We start from the raw sequence: 15492 nt of genomic DNA, 5'->3' as shown, positions 1-15492 counted from the left end.
GAGTGCCCTTGCTGATCCCTGTCCACCGTAGAAGGTGCTTACAATGGGCATGTGAGCATCAGAACTGGACCATGGAACAATGGTAAAAGGTGGCCTGGTCTGATGAATCATGTTTTCCTTTACTTCATGTGGACAGCCAGGTGAGTATGCATAGTTTACCTGGGGAAGAGATGTAACCAGGATACAATATGGGAAAAAGGCTAGCCAGAGGAGGCTACTGGGGGGGGGGGGGTCTGCTACTGGGGGGGCCATACTACTGGGGGGGCCATACTACTACTGGGGGGGGCATACTACTACTGGGGGGGGCCTGCTAATGGGGGGGCATTCTACTGGGGGCACTGCATAGGGGACCCTACTACTAAGGGGACTGCATAGGGGGCACCACTGCTGGGGGCATTGTGTAAGGGACACCGCTACTGCGGGCATTGTGTAAAAGGGGCCATACTACGGGCATTGTGTAAAAGGGGCGCTACTGTGTGTCGTAACATAAATAAGAGACACTACTTTATGGTGTAATGTAAATCAACCCCTATGTGCGGTGTAATGTGAATAAGATTGTGCACTGTGACTCCTTGGGCCGTAGCCCACTATGTAAACAAGTACTGTGACTCTGCTGGCCGTACCCACTGGGTGGGTGCACTACTTTTCATTTCTGCCACTGCTGTGTGGCAATGTGTCATAGATGTGCTTTATACTGTGGTGTCTGTGTCGTTGTGCCGCTGCTTTGTCGCTTAGTAACCAGTCAGCTCACTGCAACCTTTGGCCAATAATGTTGAAAACAATATTATAAGCTGTGATATGGTCTAAATTGACTGGAAATTAATGTTATTGAGCTTAATAATACTCTAGGAAGAAAAAAAAAGACCAATTTATGTGATTTTAGCTTTTTTTGTCAATTTTTGTAAAAAAAATCCAAATCCAAATCCAGTCACCGCAGTTTGGCAAATCCAAATCCAAAGCCGGACGACGAATTAGAACAAAATCCAAATCCGGTAAAAATGGTCCGGCGCACATCCCTAGTTTCAACATAATGCACGCTGGAAAACTTGTTCAGGAACATCACAAAGAGTTCAAGGTAAGGGAGAGGGGGCTTGGACTGCAAACCCTAATTTTAAGCATAAGAGGTGCAACCATGCTCAAACATTTGTGTATAAATTGTACACTTGAAGGCTGAGACTCCGTCTGCTTGGCATTAGCACCCGTCCCATCTGTCCTTTAGGTGTTTTTAATCCGCACAAGTTCCTACATTGCTGTCTATATATTAGATGAGAACTAGTATAGGTAAGTCCTGGATAAATTGTCACAATATTTTAGTTTTAGGGATGTTAGGGACCCATCTGATGGGTCACCTCTACGTGATATATGGCCAAACATTTTAGGCAAAACATGTACCAAGAAGAACCTCACTTATATTCTGTGGTATCCCTATAGGTATGGCTTTCCCCATAGTAGTTAAGGGTTCACCGAGATGTACTGCAGCCCCCAAATAGATTTTTTTAAAATGTATTATACGTTTCATTAAGTTCTAGGATAGGGGTTAAGTGAACTTTTAAATACCCTGTCAGCAGGCTGTCATGGAGCCTGTGTCGACAGGGCAGGTTTCCCCCTAGTCCTGGCCAGCAACAACAAAGTCCAGGAAAATCTCTGGGGACACATTGGTGGAGCATGTTGCAGGGCAGAGGGACCAGGGGGTGGGCTGTAGCTGGGGCCCCTGAGCCAGTTAGGAAGTAGGGATCTGGGGTGGGCCAGCCAGCCACTGTTGTAAAAGAGGGCAGCGTGAGGGAGGAGAGAGCCCTGATGGGAAGGAGCTGAGCAGTGAAGGGAATCTGGCTGCGGTATGACGGCACAAGTCCCCCCCCCCCCACCTGGAGGACCCTGACTTCCGGGATGTTACTGCTGATTGCTGGCTGGAGAAAGTGCCTGGACCATGGCTGTTATGGGCTGCTACTGTATGAGTAGAGAGGTGCCTGCCCCTGCCAGTTACTGGTCAAAAGATCTGACCACATTGATCACCTCACTGCCGGAGGATAGAAGCTGAGAGGACCCCAGGGATTGTCTACTTACCGCTGCCAGAGATACAACACTGTATACCTGTCCCAGGGAAAGCTGCTGTGCTGCCGGCTGTGCGATGATGTCATTCCCTACCATCCAAGTGGGCATAGAGGGGGAATATATTCTTGTGGCGAGCGTAGCGAGCCACCGAGCCCGCAGCATGGCAAGCGAAGTGAGCCTGCAAGTATCCAGCTTTCTAATTTTCATGGAAAGTGTGGGCAGAAACCTGCACTTCCGCCCTCACTCACATCACTTTAAGGTACGGCTAGTGTAGGGGATTTATACTCTTCTGCAGAAAGAGACAGCCACAGGAAGCCTTGAAAGTGCTGAAGGACCCGGAGGAAGACCCCATCGATAGCCGGCTGCCTGGGGGAGTGCCTGTGCACCAGCAGACCTGCATCGAGGAGCCTGCTGCAGGACCGGAGGGAGGAGGCCCGCACCGCGAAAGTGCCCATTGCTGCTGCTGACATGAGAGAGAGATGCCTCTTGGAGGTACTACCGGAGATTCGCGGGCAAAAGAGGGGACAGTCTCTGAAGAGGACCCTGGCTAGGAGAATGGGAGCCTGAGACCCTGACAGCAGAGGTTATGGCCACTGCATAGTCCCTGGATTTTAGGATTACCCTCCACTGCCTGTCTTAAGTGTGTGGCAGTACCCTGGATTCTGATTCCTCTGAGCGCAGCCTGGTGCGGTGCCCAGGGCTGCGTTGGATATCTGTGGGGCTGAACAGTCAGTGCATTGGGGTGAGACCTCTGGTGCTGTCCCTTTAGCCCTAACCATTCCCCCTTTTATTACTCCCTTTAGTGTCGTCCCTCTGTATGTTAGTGTACCCAGTGCCAGTCTGGGCTTGAACCCCCTAAATGTGTCATAGTAAACCTTCCCTTGCTACAGGCCTCTGGAGAGTCTGCTCTTGTGGTAGAAGTTAGTTATTAGGTCCCTAGGGGCGTTTAGTATACAGAGTATTGAAAGTTAAAAAGGGTTATTATTGCATTTACTTGCTAAAGTTTGTGGGAACCATTGCCCGCCGTGGGACTCACATCGTAATTTATGTAATATGAAATGATGTAATTTATTTTTGGTGTGTGCTGCAAAGTGTACCTCTGCTTCTTTATCGCACTGTTTCCCGCCATTGAACTGTATTGCTTCAGCTTAGCAAAGACTGTCATTCAAGTGGCCTGCAGGTGCTAAAGTTGTCAGCTGCATAACCAATTGACATTTATTTCTGCAAAGTATACTGTACAATGTAATTAATACATTGTTATAACCTGTCTATGGTCGCCCAATAGATAATAAAATTGCGTTGTACCTTTTGTAAATGTGTCGGTCATTGTGTCTGTTGTTTAAAAAGGAAAACACATTGCTTGCCCCTCTGATCTGAAATTTGAACCTGGTTGTATAGTAAAAATGGGACTATTACATACTTCATGTTAATTGTTGAGTTTATCAGGATTATTTTAACTATAATTATTCTTTGTGCTTAGAGTGTGCACCTGCATTTCCATTCTCCTAGCGTTCAAGGTGTTGACTTGGCCGTCAAATCCCCCAGGTCTCAATACGATCGGGTATCTGGAGGATGTGCTGGACAAACAAGTCAGAGCCACGGTAGCCCTACCTCTTAATTTACAAGACATAAAGGGCGGAATTCAATTGTTTCTACCCCCCTTCGCGCCCAACGGAGCTATTCAATGGTTGCTCCTGTCGGGCGCGATTAGCTGCCAGCGCTCCATTTCAGCTCACAGCCCCAGCGGGCTGCGAGCTGAAATGTGACCTTTTTGGGCGCCCAAACATCACTTTTCGCGGTCGCGCCCAGCACTTTGGTCGGGGGTAGCTGCTTTACGTGGCTAAACCCGACCACTTTGGGCACGATCAGTGCGAAAAATGGCAGCAATCGAATAGCAGCCCGCGATCTCCTGTAACTTTAGACGGGAGATCCAGACTGCATAAACAATTGAATTCCACCCAAAGAGTCTGCTGCCAATATCTTGGTTCCAGATACCACAAGACACCTTCAGAGGTCTTGTGCAGTCTATGCATTAATGGGTCAGAGCTGTTTTGGTGCCACGAGGGGAACCTACACAATATTAGGCAGGTGGCTTTAATGTTATGCCTGATCAATGTATTTTCTCTGCATGTATTTATATTTCCTGATAAATGTTCTTATTCAACAGGAGTTCAGTCTGGTTTATAGGAGGTAGGAAGCAGAACTTGCATTTTAAAGCATGAGTGGAAAACACATCATAACCTTTGTTGTAGAACTACAACACACTGATTGGACCTGACATCAATTGTAGTCCAAGAGTTTCACATCCTAACCCATCCCAGCTGCCACATGTAGGCAGCCTATGGCTTTCCAGTTGCAGTGCTACTACAAGTCTCAGAACAATTTGTCAACCATATGCAGTTTTTTTTCCCCATTTGTTTCCGTAATATCTGGAAAGCCATCTTTACATTATGCACTATTACTAACCTGGAGGGATATAAATACTCCTAAAGCCAGCAATCCCCACCTCTATCTTATAAGGTACAATACTTAATAAGCCAGGTGAATTGTAAAAAAAAAAAAAATTGTATTCAATTGCAAAAAATTGTATTCAATTGCCAGCGAAAAGTCGGAATCCGTGAAAAAGTATTGCGGATTACGTAATTTCGCCAGATGGAAACTTTTCGCTGTATTCAATTGCAAAGAAACCAGTCTGCACCCTTTGGACAGCCCCCCAAAGGATAACTGTCAAAAAAAACCATAAAAAGAAAAGAGCAACACACCAAAAAAATGACTTTAAAAATGGAGGTGCAAAAGTACAAAGTAGAGGTACACACCTAAAAAGTAGCAAAATAGACTTTTGAGGTGCCTGCAAGTATGAGGGAGGTGTTTTTTGATTGCAGGTGCATTTTTGGCGTCACTTAAAACTTAACTTTATCGAATTTAAACCATGCTGGCACCCATTTTCAAGTACCCCAAATTTGACACAACTACTTATTTTCACTTAAAAAAAAACTGCTTAATGCTATTCTTCACCACTTGTGCAAAGACGCTAAACAGTAGCAATTGAAAGCACTTAAGTACCCCAAATAGCTCCTAATCGTGGACAACTATACTGATTCCCTAATGTTGGTGCATCTTTTGGGGGGTGTCAGGCTGATTTCGTCATTTTTGACAGCACTTTTCGTCTGAGTTTTGCCGGGATGCGTTTTTGCTTCCTTCGGAATTGAATACAGCGAATCGCGGGGACGCACGCGAAAAAGTTTCCGCTCCTAAAATAGGCGAAAAGTCTGGCATGCGACAAAGTATCGCGGGTGCAAAACTAATTGAAAACAAGCCTAAGTTGTATTAACAAAACAGCAGCTTAGTTCTTTATAACTCATATACAGAACACACATCATTAGTGCCATGCTATAAACCAGGGCTGAGAGAGGATAGCTAGGTGCTGGTGTCATAACTGAACCCTTTAACCCCCTACTGCCTGATTAGAAGCATTTTCTGATGGATGATTTGCATTCTCAGTGATATTACAGATTATCCAAGAAGAACGAAGAAGCCTTTCACATGTTCTACAGAAGAAGGGGCTAAGAAAATCCATATCTCCAATTTAGAAGCACCTTGGCTTCAAGTCATTAGAGACCCATGGGGTGCTGAGCACATCTGGCAATCACCGGGTTATATGAGGATAATAAAAAGATCATGGATGCCAGTCAAGCTCCTATCACCCTATTTAATTATAATATTCCATACTGTGGGGTTGTCTAGGTGCCAGTCATCCCCTGGGTGCAAGGCTTTTCATGCAGCTGCCACCAGTACTCACCACCAGATGTGTTCTCAAGCTGACTACCCTCACACAGGTCCCCTCACTCCATGGGGCGACATTGCTGGTCCCAGAAAGTAGGTACTGCTCCTAATCACTCCCTCCCTTCTATGGGAGTCACTGCAATCTAATGCTCACTTTCTACGCTAACCATTCTTTATATTGCAACAGCTGATGCTAAAAATAGATGCAGCCGGGGTAGATACTTTCACTATACAACAACTTTAAAAAGGTTTAAATACACAATAGCTGTTTTTCTTTCTATTAAAGATAAAAATAAGTATGTTTCTTTGTTCAGAGATGAGTTACACCCATTCACATAGTGTAACTGATGCGCTGAAAGATTCGAGTAGATAACTTGTCCCCTCTTGTACACAATGGACTGTTCCACAAGCTGTGCCTTCAGTACGTTACTCTTAAGGTGGAACAGAGCAGTGCCACAAGTTTAAGTAATTGCAAGAATGTTAAATGATTGTATAATGTAGAAACAAGAACAAAACCTAAATTGTATGGAAAAACACATGTAGGTCTATTTTTTAGTACGTAGTAGAAATATTGAAGGGCAATGTAAGTAGACGTCCTTAAGAAAACCACTCCTTTCCTATTACAAGACCGGTTATCTGTCATTCTTTGCCTGCCAGAGGCTATAATGCAGATCAGGCAGGGACTGGGTGCTTCCAGGGGTGCCCAGCCCTGCAATGCAATGCCTAGATTCCTACAATAGGAATTTCTGATAGGTCGGACTGTCTGTGACTCGGTTCCTCACAGTCACATGATATAATCACAGCAATTATTACATCTTATGAAACATTACTAGGCTGAAGTTAGCTTCTCATTCGGTCATCTTCTTATTCACCGCTTATTCGAGCTCCAGCTTCTTATTCATTTTCCAGCTTCTTATTCAGAACATGTTATATTTAAAACATTTTTATCAGAATCACTAAGTTCACATTGTATAAACAAAATATGGTATCTATTAGACAAATTTAAATTCTATTTTGCTTGGCCCACAAAGCTTTTGGGCATGAAATAAGGTGGTAAAGTGGGCACAGGGACCAGATTTCCTATACTTGAATAAGTAGCTGTAGTTGTGCAAGGGTTAAATAGCATCGGGCAACAAATTTGACACTTGGAATCTACAAAGGGGGAGTCACTTACATATAACCCACACACAATTGGCCTTGCCCAACAAGGTTTTAGGCAGGGGCATATCAATAATGGGTGCCTGCACCGCACACCCTGCACCCATACTTTGTATTACTTACCTCACTGAAGCCTCGCATCGGGTCTCCCAGCGCTGTTCAAATGCCGAAAAATGCCCGCTGCGGCCATTTTATAGGCGTTTTGCGCATGTGCTATGAAGAGATAGCCAGGAAAGTGGGGATCACGCCATTTCCCCGGTGATCTGCGCATGCGCAATAGACCCTGGGCACACACTCTAGTGCCCAGAGTTTATTGATTCTGCATTGGCTGACCAGCCGCATCAGTCGGCTGCCCACCACTGGAGTGAGAGGAGGATGCCCGTGTCGGGGGATGCACATGGGCCTCCTCCTCTCTAAAGACACCCCTGGTTTTAGGCATGAAATAGGTGGTAAAGTGGGCACAATCACCAATTTATATATTTAAATAAGTAGCTGTAGTTGTACAAGGGTTAAACAGCCTTAGGCAACAACTTTGACACCTGACATCCACAAAGGGGGTTTTAGGCATGAAATAGGTGGTAAAGTAGGCACAATCACCAATTTATATATTTAAATAAGTAGCTGCAGTTGTGCAAGGGTTAAATAGCCTTGGGCAACAAATGTGATACTTTGAATCCACAGAGGGGGGGTCACATACATATAACCCACATGCAATTGGCCTTGCCCAACAAGGTTTTGGGAATGAAATAGTGTGGTAAAGTGGGCACAAGGACCAGATTTTCTATATTTGAATAAGTAGCTGTAGTTGTGCAAGGGTTAAATAGCCTTGTGCAACAAATTTCACACTTGGAATCCACAGAGGGGGTTAACTTACATATGACCCATTTGCAATTGGCCTTGCCCAACAAGGTTTTGGGCATGAAATAGGTGGTAAAGTGAGCAAAAGGAACAGATTTTCTTTATTTGAATAAGTATATGTAGTTGTGCAAGGGTTATATAGCCTTAGATTTTTTCCAAGTCAGCTTGGCGCTAGTAAAAGTTGATATATAAATGTATAAAAGTATAAATATGTAAAATAGCTGCATACACCTAAGGGTTTGTGAGGAACCCAAAAAAATTAGATTACCTAGGTAGTCTTAAACTGGCCACACACTAGACCAACTTACATCCAACCAGCAAACTTGTTGATTGGTTGGAATGAAAATCTGGTAAGGAATGGGAGTAACTGACAATCAGCAATTTGCTCCCAAACTCTGGAAAATGGACAAAAACTGTTGTTTGAACAAATTGTTTAGATCAAACATTTAACAAACTTGTCTGAACGACCATCTTCATCTGTTTTCTGGCATTTAGTAGCAAATTGCTGATCATCCTTTACTCCCATTCCTTACCAGATTTTCATTCCAACCAATCAACAAGTTGGATGGTTGGACAGAATCTTTAGATGTGTGGCCAGCTTTAGACAAGCACAAGAAGAATGTTGGTATTGCGCTTATAAATGACCAATTCAAATATTAAATTAAATTAGTAACTGGGCATGGCAGAAAATAGAGTCAAGACACCAAATTCATGATTAAATCTCTTTATATATTATTTAGCATTTGCACCAATATTACAATCACAAATATTTAAAAATACTTCTCTAAAAGAAGTCTATCAGACTAGTCTGGGTAATATGTAGAAAAAAACACAACAGCAGCTGCTATAATCCTATTATATACTGTAAATAACAAACAATCCCTGCTGGGACTCACAAACTTTTAAAACATATGAAAAACGTCCAAAGACACAGTGATCTCACCGGACCATAATAATATTAATCCATCATCTCCGACCTCCAGGTCTTTGCGCAGAGTAAATGTATATTTGAAGTCCTCCGTGTGAAGCTTGTGGTATAATCACCTCTAGGACTTACAGCAATGTAGCGCTTGTTGGTCTTTACGGGATTAATTGAATGGGCTGCTAAAGTGCCCAATTTTGGAACCGGTGACACACTGAGTTGCAGCCCCAACGGGTCTGGAGGCTATAATAAAGTCAACTTGTGACCGCCTTCACCTGTCCCCATGTTAATCCAAGTCCAGCATCACCAATCCAAGTATGGTAATTATATTGCAGCTGGCTTTCAAGTGATCAGAAATTTGATTGTTTAAAGCAAAGTCCGGAAGATAAGGAAAACAAAGTAGCAGCTTGTAGCAATAAGTAATGATCTCTGATGCATTTCACTTCCAGTCCAGAAAGCTTTATCAAAGAGTGAAAAGAATGGAGCACATTCTCTCATTTTATACCTGCCCTTCTCATTCTAATTAATTGATCTCCACCTGATTTAATATTAGTCATTAATAAGCGCAACACCAACATTCTTCTTGTTTTAAATAGCCTTGGGCAACAAATTGGCACTTGGAATCCAATAATCCATCAAATATGTTTCCCAAAGCTATTTAACCCTTGCACAACTACAGCTTCTGAATGAAATATAGAAAATCTGGTCTTTGTGCCCACTTTACCACTCTATTTCATGCCCAAACCTTGTTAGGCAAGGCAATTTGTGTGTGCGTTATATGTAATTTAACCCTCTCTGTAGATTCCAAGTGTCAAATTTATTGCCCACGGCTATTTAACCATTGCACAACTACAGCTACTTTTTCAAATACAGAAAATGTGGTCCCTGGACCCACTTTACCACACTGTTTCATGCCCAAAACTTTGTTGGGCATGGCCAATTGTGTGAGGGTTATATGTATGTGATCCCCCTTTGTGGATCTAAGATGTCAAAGTTGTTGCCTAAGGCTATTTTATCCTTGTACAATTGCAGCTACTAATTCAAATTTAGAAAATCTGGTCCTTGTAACCACTTTACCACCCTATTTCATCCGCAAAACCTTGTTGGGCAAGGCCAATTGCAAATGGATCATATGAAAGTTGAACAAGGCTATTTAACCCTTGTAGAACTACAGCTACTTATTCAAGTATAGAAAATCTGGTCCCTATGCCCACTTTAACACCTATTGCATGCCCAAAACATTGTTGGGGAAGGCCAATTGCAAAAGTGTCATATGTAAGTTATCCTCCTCTGTCGATTCCAAGTGTAAAATTTGTTGCCCAAGGCTATTTAACCCTTGCACAACTACAGCTACTTATTCAAATATATAAAATCTGGTCCTTGTGACCACTTTACCACCCTATTTCATGCCCAAAGCCTTGTTGGGCAAGGCCAATTGCAAAAGGGTTATAAGTAAGTGACCCCCCTCTGTGTATTCCAAGTCTAAATTTGTTGTCCAATGCTATTTAACCCTTGCACAACTACAGCTACTTATTCAAATATAAAAAAATCTGGTCCTTATGCCCACTTTACCACACTATATCATGCCCAAAATGCTTGTTGAGCAAGGTCAATTGCAAATGCGTCATATGTAAGTGAACCCCCTCTATGGATAGCAAGTGTCAAAGTTGTTGCCCAAGGCTATATAACCCTTGTACAACTAAAGTTACTTATTCAAGTATAATAAATCTGGTCCCTGTGCCCACTTTACCACCTATTTCAAGCAGAAAACCTTGTTGGGCAAGACCAATTGTGTGTGGGTTATGTGTAATTTAACCCTCTCTGTAGATTCCAATTGTCAAATTTATTTCCCACGGCTATTTAAACCTTGCACAACTACAGCTACTTATTCAAATATAGAAAATCTGGTCCCTATGCCCACTTTACCACTCTATTTCATGCCCAAAACCTTGTTGGGTAAGGCCAGTTGCAAAAGGGTCATATGTAAGTGACCCCCCTCTGTGGATTCCAAGTGTAAATTTGTTGCCCAATGCTATTTAACCCTTGCACAACTACAGCTACTTATTCAAATATAAAAAAATCTGGTCCTTATGCCCACTTTACCACACTATATCATGCCCAAAATGCTTGTTGAGCAAGGTCAATTGCACGTGGGTTATATGCAAGTGACCCCCCCTTTGTGGATCTCAGCTGTCAAAGTTGTTGCCTAAGGCTGTTTAACCCTTGTACAACTACAACTACTTATTCAAATATAGAAAATCTGGTCCTTATGCCCACTTTAACACCAATTTCATGCCCAAAACCTTGTTGGACAAGGCCAATTGCAAAATGGTCATATGTAAGTTATTACCCTCTGTGGATTCCAAGTGTAAAATTGTTGCCCAAGGCTATTTAACCCTTGCAGAACTACAGCTACTTATTCAAATACAGAAAATCTGGTCCCTGGACCCACTTTACCACACTATTTTATGCCCAAAAGTTTGTTGGGCAAGGCCAATTGTTTGAGGGTTATATGTATGTGACCCCCCTTTGTGGATGTTAGGTGTCAAAGTTGTTGCCTAAGGCTATTTTATCCTTGTACAATTGCAGCTACTTATTCAAATATAGAAAATCTGGTCCCTGTGCCCACTTTACCACAACATTTCATGCCCAAAACCTTGTTGAGCAAGGCCAATTTCAAAAGGGTCATATGTAAGTTATAACCTTCTGTGGATTCCAAGTGTAAAATTTGTTGCCCAAGGCTATTTAACCCTTGCACAACTACAGCTACTTATTCAAATACAGAAAATCTGGTCCTTGTGACCACTTTACCACCCTATTTCATGCCCAAAACCTTGTTGCGCAAGGCCAATTGCAAATGGGTCATATGTAAGTGAACCCCCTCTATGGATTGCAAGTGTCAAAGTTGTTGCCCAAGGCTATTTAACCCTTGTACAACTAAAGTTACTTATTCAAGTATCTTAAATCTGGTCCCTGTGCCCACTTTACCACCTATTTCAAGCAGAAAACCTTGATGGGCAAGACCAATTGTGTGTGGGTTATCTGTAATTTAACCCTCTCTGTAGATTCCAATTGTCAAATTTATTGCCCACGGCTATTTAACCCTTGCACAACTAAAGCTACTTATTCAAATATTGAAAATCTGGTCTTTGTGCTCACTTTACCACTCTATTTCATGCCCAAACCTTGTTAGGCAAGGCAATGTTTGTGTGGGTTATATGTAATTGAACCCTCTCTGTAGATTCCAAGTGTAAAATTTATTTCCCACGGCTATTTAACCCTTGCACAACTACAGCTACTTGTTCAAATACAGAAAATCTGGTCCCTATGCCCACTTTAACACCTATTTCATGCCCACAATCTTGTTGGGCAAGGCCAGCTGCAAAAGGGTCATATGTAAATGATCCCCCTCTGTGCACTCCAAGTGTAAAATTTGTTGCCCAATGCTATTTATCCCTCGCACAACTACAGCTACTTATTCAAATATAAAAAATCTGGTCCTTGTGCCCACTTTACCACAATATTTCATGCCGAAAAGCTTGTTGGGCATGGCCAATTTCATGTGGGTTATATGTAAGTGACCCCCCTTTGTGGATGTCAGCTGTCAAAGTTGCTGCCTAAGGCTGTTAACCATTGTACAACTACAACTACTTATTCCAATATAGAAAATCTGGTCCCTATGCCCACTTTAACACCTATTTCATGCCCAAAACCTTGTTGGGCAAGGCCAATTGCAAAAGGGTCATATGTAAGTTATAACTGTCTGTGGGTTCCAAGTGTAAAATTTGTTGCCCAAGGCTATTTAACCCTTGCACAACTACAGCTACTTATTCAAATATAGAAAATCTGGTCCTTGTGACCACTTTACCACCCTATTTCATGCCCAAAACCTTGTTGCGCAAGGCCAATTGCAAATGCGTCATATGTAAGTGAACCCCTTCTATGGATAGCAAGTGTCAAAGTTGTTGCCAAAGGCTATTTAACCCTTGTACAACTAAAGTTACTTATTCAAGTATAATAAATCTGGTCCCTGTGCCCACTTTACCACCTATTTCAAGCAGAAAACCTTGTTGGGCACGACCAATTGTGTGTGGCTTATGTGTAATTTAACCCTCTCTGTAGATTCCAATTGTCAAATTTATTGCCCACGGCTATTTAACCCTTGCACAACTACAGCTACTTATTCAAATATAGAAAATCTGGTCTTTGTGCCCACTTTACCACTCTATTTCATGCCCAAACCTTGTTAGGCAAAGCAATGTTTGTGTGGGTTATATGTAGTTGAACCCTCTCTGTAGATTCCAGTTACTTAAATTTATTGCCCACGGCTATTTAACCCTTGTAGAACTACAGCTACTTATTCAAGTATAGAAAATCTGGTCCCTGTGCCCGCATTACCACCTATTTCAAGCAGAAAACCTTGTTGTGCAAGGCCAATTGTGTGTGGGTTATATGTAATCGAACCCTCTCTGTAGATTCCAAGTGTGAAATTTATTTCCCACGGCTATTTAACCCTTGCACAACTACAGCTACTTATTCAAATATAGAAAATCTGGTCCCTATGCCCACTTTAACACCTATTGCATGCCCAAAACCTTGTTGGGGAAGGCCAATTGCAAAAGTGTCATATGTAAGTTATCCTCCTCTGTCGATTCCAAGTGTAAAATTTGTTGCCCAAGGCTATTTAACCCTTGCACAACTACAGCTACTTATTCAAATATAGAAAATCTGGTCCTTGTGACCACTTTACCACCCTATTTCTTGCCCAAAACCTTGTTGGGCAAGGCCAATTGCAAAAGGGTCATATGTAAGTGACCCCCCTCTGTGGATTCCAAGTGTAAATTTGTTGCCCAATGCTGTTTAACCCTTGCACAACTACAGCTACTTATTGAAATATAAAAAATCTGGTCCTTGTGCCCACTTTACCACACTATTTCATGTCCAAAATCTTGTTGGGCAAGGCCAATTGCATGTGGGTTATATGTAAGTGACCCCCCCTTTGTGGATGTCAGCTGTCAAAGTTGTTGCCTAAGGCTGTTTAACCCTTGTACAACTACAACTACTTATTATAATATTGAAAATCTGGTCCCTATGCCCACTTTAACACCTATTTCATGACCAAAACCTTGTTGGACAAGGCCAATTGCAAAATGGTCATATGTAAGTTATAACCCTCTGTGGATTCCATGTGTAAAATTGTTGCCCAAGGCTATTTAACCCTTGCAGAACTACAGCTACTTATTCAAATACAGAAAATCTGGTCCCTGGACCCACTTTACCACACTATTTTATGCCCAAAAGTTTGTTGGGCAAGGCCAATTGTTTGAGGGTTATATGTAAGTGACCCCCCTTTGTGGATGTTAGGTGTCAAAGTTGTTGCCTAAGGCTATTTTATCCTTGTACAATTGCAGCTACTTATTCAAATATAGAAAATCTGGTCCTTGTGCCCACTTTACCACAATATTTCATGCCGAAAAGCTTGTTCGGCAGGGCCAATTGCATGTGGGTTATATGTAAGTGACCCCCCTTTGTGGATGTCAGCTGTCAAAGTTGTTGCCTAAGGCTGTTTAACCCTTGTACAACTACAACTACTTATTCCAATATAGAAAATCTGGTCCCTATGCCCACTTTTACACATATTTCATGCCCAAAACCTTGTTGGACAAGGCCAATTGCAAAACGGTCATATGTAAGTTATAACCGTCTGTGGATTCCAAGTGTAAAATTTGTTTCCCAAGGCTATTTAACCCTTGCACAACTACAGATACTTATTCAAATATAGAAAATCTGGTCCTTGTGACCACTTTACCACCCTATTTCATGCCTAAAACCTTGTTGCGCAAGGCCAATTGCAAATGGGTTATATGTAAGTGAACCCCCTCTATGGATTGCAAGTGTCAAAGTTGTTGCCCAAGGCTATTTAACCCTTGTACAACTAAAGTTACTTATTCAAGTATCTTAAATCTGGTCCTTGTGCCCACTTTACCACCTATTTCAAGCAGAAAACCTTGTTGGGCAAGACCAATTGTGTGTGGGTTATCTGTAATTTAACCCTCTCTGTAGATTCCAATTGTCAAATTTATTGCCCACGGCTATTTAACCCTTGCACAACTAAAGCTACTTATTCAAATATTGAAAATCTGGTCTTTGTGCCAACTTTACCACTCTATTTCATGCCCAAACCTTGTTAGGCAAGGCAATGTTTGTGTGGGTTATATGTAATTGAACCCTCTCTGTAGATTCCATGTGTTAAATTTATTGCCCACGGCTATTTAACCCTAGCACAACTACAGCTACTTATTCAAATATAGAAAATGTGGTCCCTGGACCCACTTTACCACACTATTTTATGCCCAAAAGTTTGTTGGGCAAGGCCAATTGCATGTGGGTTATATGTAAGTGACCCCCCTTTGTGGAAGTCAGCTGTCAAAGTTGCTGCCTAAGGCTGTTTAACCATTGTACAACTACAACTACTTATTCCAATATAGAAAATCTGGTCCCTATGCCCACTTTAACACCTATTTCATGCCCAAAACCTTGTTGGGCAAGGCCAATTGCAAAAGGGTCATATGTAAGTTATAACCGTCTGTGGGTTCCAAGTGTAAAATTGTTGCCCAAGGCTATTTAACTCTTGCACAACTACAGCTACTTATTCAAATACAAAAAAAGTGGTCCCTGGACCCACTTTACCACACTGTTTCATGCCCAAAACGTTGTTG

At 42.3% G+C, this 15492-nt stretch overlaps 1 protein-coding gene across 1 annotated transcript in view; it reads right to left on the bottom strand.

Annotated features, from left to right (window-relative positions):
- MRAS (muscle RAS oncogene homolog) overlaps window positions 1-5983 on the bottom strand; it is a 48564-nt gene extending 42581 nt beyond the window's left edge. The window contains exon 1 of the mRNA XM_088473637.1: window positions 5852-5983. The gene's annotated coding sequence lies outside the window, so the exon portion shown is untranslated. The remainder of the gene's footprint in view (window positions 1-5851) is intronic.
- Between the last annotated feature and the right edge of the window lie 9509 nt (window positions 5984-15492).

This window comes from Taudactylus pleione, unplaced genomic scaffold (genome assembly GCF_031769625.1).
Source record: "Taudactylus pleione unplaced genomic scaffold, aTauple2 ptg000138l, whole genome shotgun sequence".
Taxonomy (NCBI): Eukaryota; Metazoa; Chordata; class Amphibia; order Anura; family Myobatrachidae; genus Taudactylus; species Taudactylus pleione.
Note: the sequence above shows the minus strand (reverse complement) of the source record. Positions and strands in the feature narration are given on the sequence as shown.